This window comes from Puma concolor, chromosome C1 (genome assembly GCF_028749965.1).
Source record: "Puma concolor isolate L17-30 chromosome C1, mPumCon1.1.hap2, whole genome shotgun sequence".
NCBI classification, from domain to species: domain Eukaryota; kingdom Metazoa; phylum Chordata; class Mammalia; order Carnivora; family Felidae; genus Puma; species Puma concolor.
The window spans coordinates 169,600,519-169,606,044 of NC_141674.1; the positions used below are offsets into that span (position 1 = coordinate 169,600,519).

Here is a 5,526-nt window from a genome sequence, read left to right on the forward strand (position 1 = left end):
GATATGACATTTTGAAATTTTACGGTATAAAATACAAACTTTCAAAATATTAATTGAAACTCCATGGGAAGTGATGTAGCATATAAGAAGCATAGTGTACTGTTTTGAGTTGCAGTCTTAATAAATCTCACCATGCTAAAATGATGACTGTTGTATTTTGCCTGCATTAAAATCATTTTAGAAGGTAATTGGTTTAGCTTATTGTAATACTGCCTGATAATATTTCTTTTGTTTTTCAAGGAAAGAATAAGGTATCATTAAATTATTGTTGCATGGGGAAGTCACGTATTATAAATGTTAGTGAGTACAGAATATAAAATACACTTGAGGAAAATAAATACACATCTTCACACAGGAGACTTGCTACAGGTTTCACTGGATTATTTTACTCATTCAAATATGTTTCTACTTGGTAGGCTATAATTACTTTGCAACCCATTTTGGTTACTTTTATTATTTTTATTTTACTAATTGGAAAATACATACAAATAAGTAAAGCATTAAAGGGCCTATTTTCAAAAAGTCACATCATTCTACTTCAGTATTAAATGAGATGTGTTGTTATTGTTTGAATATTTAAATAATAGAGTATAGCAAAGCTTTTTGTTGATGTACCTGAAGAGAGAGAATGCCTAGTATTTTATAATTTTAATGTAATTTTTTGAACATTAGAATTTCCATAACCAGAAAAATTAAACTATTTTAAAAACTGAAAGATTCTTGTAACCTATATGTAAGTGTATAATATATAGAAATATGTAGCTATATATGCATATATGTATATTTATGTGTATGATATATGTAATTTTATCTATTTTCCAATGATGACTTTTTTAATGACTTAAGACAGAATGTTATTTCACTAAATTGAGTATGTTTTTAATTGAGTAGAGTCATCCAATCAGCTTAGCATTTTCCTTCCGCACAGATTCATAGGAAAAACAACAGCCCATTGTTTTTTTCCCAGGCTGAGGTGAATTGGCTGAAGTGGTCAATTCTGAGGGAAGGTAGTTCCTAAAGTCAGATCCCACCTTAATGTCATGTCTACCCTTGTCCCTAATCTTTTAATAATTTTAGCACATGCTTCTCACTTACTTAACCTACTATTTCACCAAATCACCCAGCCGTAATTTGGGGGCCAAGTGCCTTATGAGCTATTGGCAAAGTCTCAATGAGCTGAGCACACACAGTATGTAAATATGTTGGAAAAGATAATGGATGCATTGATGGATGCCTCCCCAGCAAGGAAAATCAGAGGCTGTCCTTCAGCCCAACAAAAGAAAAGATTGGAAAATGGGACAGACCGCTCTGAGCTGGGAAGCTGAGGTGGTCTAGCTGAAGCGAGGAGTGGTGGGTAACAATCCTGCAGGTAGTTAATGGCTCTCTGCTGTATAGAATCCTAGTATATAAATGTAAGCAGCTTTCCAACTGGAGAGGCTTGGGAAGGCAAAGAAGTAGTCACCCTACTTTTATTGCAACCTGGGTAAAATGAATGCTTTATTTTGAGGGTAGATCAAAACCATTCTCTAACTACCAACATCTGCCTCAATAAAATGATTATAGATGCAAGTACCATACTCTGTTTGTTTGTCACGCTGTGGAATGTGTGTGTTGGGTTTTATGAAATTAGGTGATCTTTAAGACTTAATAAACTAAATACCTTGGCACATGCAGATTTCAGAGCTAATTTATTTGTAACAAATCACACAGTCAATGCCTCAATCAAAAATAAGAGGGAAATGTCCAAAAACTTGTCACTTAAAGCATGTGCAAGGTATAGTAAGCTTTAAGGGGGTTGGACATTTCAGTTGATAAGAAAGGAAGGATGATACAAGCCAAATCACCTTAAGGCAAAAAGCTCAAGTACCAATTAAGATAGGGTCTAATAGAAACTATTTGTCAACTATTAAGTGACTCTATAGACATGGAAAGTCTATTTGCTACAGAGGTTTGTTCATGGTTTTAACTACATTTAAGTAAGAGTTTTAAATACCTTTAGATTTCAGCTCAACAGAACTGTTAGAGGTTAGGAGAAAAGAATTACTATCATTAAATTTCAAAGATTGTCTAGGCCTTCATTTTTTTATTTCTTCAGTTTTGGCTTTCTTTCTGCTTTAAGATTCTGTTCTTTAATCTATAGTAATCATTTTATGTGGGAAATTCTAAATGCAGTCTTTCTTAATTATTTACCCCAATGAATGGAAGCAATGACATCAATAACTGGACACCAAGTAACTAGATTTAAAAAAATCTGAAAATATTTTATTTTGATATATATTGTGATGAACTTAGAAAATTTGCCTGATTTTTATACACATATACTGCATATATACAACAAAAATTTTTGATTGAATACTGTATTTTCTTTCTCTCCCTCTCTCTCTCTCTCTCTCTCTCTACATATATATATATACATATATATATATATACATATATATATACACATATACATATGATTATATATAACTAGCTGACCATGAAAATTGTAAACCCCCCCACACACACACACACAAAACAAAAACATGTTGATCCTGACCGTTAAGCCCTTGACTCGAACCAGCTATCCCAGCTTTTAATACATCTCCTTGCCTTGCTACACACATGGTCTTAATGAAAGCATTTACTTGAGTCTCAGTTTCCTCATTCACAGAAATGGAGTGAAAAATGTCTATCTTGTTGATCTTGCTATGGGGAGCAAATGAAATAAGGTATGTTACTCTATTTTAATAAATAGATTAATTAAAACCCAATGGGCTACAGAGAAATGAGCTTGGCCCACATCTTTAAAAAAAATCCTAAAATGGAATAGAAAGAAAGTAGAGTTTACTTGGAGGAAATAAGATGTATCTAATCTCCTTTTTCTTTGTTTCATGGAATTCTTTTGTTTCTTGGTCAGGAAAATGTAAAAAATAATACTATATACAAGCTTAAAGACATTTGAGAGAAACTCTTTGACCTCTTGTGAACAAGTTTTATAAATACAGAGTGAATTCAAGAAAAAAGAAATATAATTCAAATTTGCAGAACATCTTTATCTGTGGGAGTCACAGTGCTTGGTGTTATCCTACATCATCTTATTTAGTTCTCCCTACCTTGAGACCAGCCTCTGAGGAGCAGTATAACATGGGTGGATGGAAGTACATGCTCTGGAACTAGAATAACTGGTTTAAATTCCAGCTTCTTCACTGTCAAGCTGTGGGATCTCAAATAAGTCATTTAACTTCAATGTGCCTTGGTTTTGTCACCTGAGGCACATAGAGGTTATAAATAAAATAGCGTATACCTTTATAGGGTTATCTAGAAGATTAAGTGACTAAATACCTGTAACACCCCTTAGAATACTTCTTGGCACGTGGATAGCAATTAATAAAAATAATTGCTAGCATTTTTTGTAGCGCAAAGGTCACATGTTAACTCAGAACATGGCATCTCATTAAGACATTTGCCCAAGGTTCCATAGCAATTGAAAAATGGAACAATGATTCAGGTTTATCTGAATAACACCCACGGCTATCATGGCTCCAACAGTTTATCCTTTAAACACCTCTGTTCTGAGCTCATGTGGACTGCTGGAGGCTACCCACAGAACAGGTGATGGAGCAGGTTTATATCACAGCCCTGGGACCAACTAAAAATGCAGTGTTTGGTATTTCTGTGCTAAAAATGACTTCCAGCTCCTCACCACTGGAAACTTCTCACTGATCATGATTTTATGCAATCCTGGCCTTCTACCATATTCTCTAATATTTCCTTTTTTCTCTCTCTTCTCTAGTCTTAACTCTTCCTCCTCTCTTCTATGGGATCCCTCACCTTTACATTCCTGATCACTTCTTATGCAAAGTGGTTTTGCTTTTACCTTGTTTATCCTTTTTCAGGCCATGTTTTCAGGACTTTATCTGCCACTTTGAAGTAGTTAACTAAATATTTATTTATACAAAAACAAAAACAGTTTCTTATGTTAGAGAAACTTTGGTACCAATTGTTAAGATGTCTTTCTGTCTATTCATCTGACCATTTTGCTTCCCTTCTTTAAAAACCTGGAGTTTTTCTGTTGCCTCCAGGATAAAATTTTAAGTCCTTTGTATGGCTTTAAAGACCCTTTGTAATCTGTACCTTAGCTATTTTTCTACCATGACCTTCATTATTGTTTTTAAAAAGTGAAAAATAAAAGTGAAGACAAAATTTTTAAAAACCACTCATAGTATCTACCATTCAAAGATAAGCCATGCTACTTTTTCAATGTCTAGTCTTAGAATGATATCTTATGTATATAGCTACATGGAATTTTATTTTACAAAAATTTAAACTTTCTATACTTTCTTATAACCTGTTTTTTAAGAAGTAAGCAATAAATTATTGGCTAATATCAATAAATATTCATCTATAATATCCTTAAGTGCTGAAAAGAATGTTGATAGAGACCCCCAACATTAATTTTATCAATCTACTTAACTAAATATTTAGTTTTTCCCAGTTTTTGATACTATAAAAAGAATGTTATTAATATTCTTACAGCCAAGTCATTGCAGAGCTCTATAATATTTAATATGAATTTACAGGTGTGGAACTGGTGTGGAATTGGTTGGAATTGGTGTGGAATTGGTGGGTCTGTATATAGCTCTAAAAACTGTGTATCACTCAATCCCTATAAGGTATATAGGGTAGGGCTATATGTTATCAAGTTGTAAATATTTGTCATATTTTTTAGCGAAAATTATATCTCATGGCTATACCCAATGTTGCGTAACATTTTCCTAGCACCTAGCACATTTAGGTCTTTATTCATATATATTTAAATATTTCATTTTAAGCTGACGAAAAATGTTCTTATTTATAGCACTTAAGAAATCCAATGATCAGTGCTCACTTTGGTGGCACGTATACTAAAATTGGAACAATACAGAGAAGACTAGCATAGCCCCTATGCAAGGATGGCACTCAAATTTGTGAAGAGTTCCATATTGAAAGAAAGAAAGAAAGAAAGAAAGAAAGAAAGAAAGAAAGAAAGAAAGAAAGAAAGAAAGAAAGAATCCATCTTTGTCAGTCTCAAAATTAATTAGAATTCTGTATGTGTGTGTGTATGTGAGATAAGTTAAAAATAGAATTTTTTAAATGTTACACCTTGTTTTTATGCTGAAATTAATTTTAGATAGAATAAGTAATGAAATACTAAGAAACATATAGCATTCTCATTAGAAGCCATGATCAAAAGGTCTTTGGTCATTGATGTTAATTATAACTTAAGAGCTGGTGATGGTCACATAATGATTAGGTGCTGGTACATTCAGTGGCTGGAGTCATAACTTGGAAATAATATTCTGTAGATCCTTAGAGAGCCAGTTCATCAAATAGAAGTATATTATATAGCTAGGTAGAAGATAGTACTTTGGGCCCTGCAAATTATCTCATCCTGACCTCCCTTGGATGCTTGCAGTACTGGGACTGGTTGACAAGACTAGGCGATCCACAGTCTATGGTGGTCTGTTTGCCCTCCAGGGTGGAAGCTCTGGAATAGTGTATCTCTCT

The 5,526-nt window shown here is 33.4% G+C and overlaps 1 non-coding gene across 1 annotated transcript; it reads left to right on the forward strand.

The window, feature by feature from the left end:
* Window positions 1–4,859: 4,859 nt before the first annotated feature.
* Window positions 4,860–4,966, forward strand: LOC112849038 (U6 spliceosomal RNA). The gene has a single exon (XR_003222489.1). It is a non-coding gene; the product is annotated as a U6 spliceosomal RNA (small nuclear RNA).
* The last annotated feature ends 560 nt before the right edge of the window (window positions 4,967–5,526 follow it).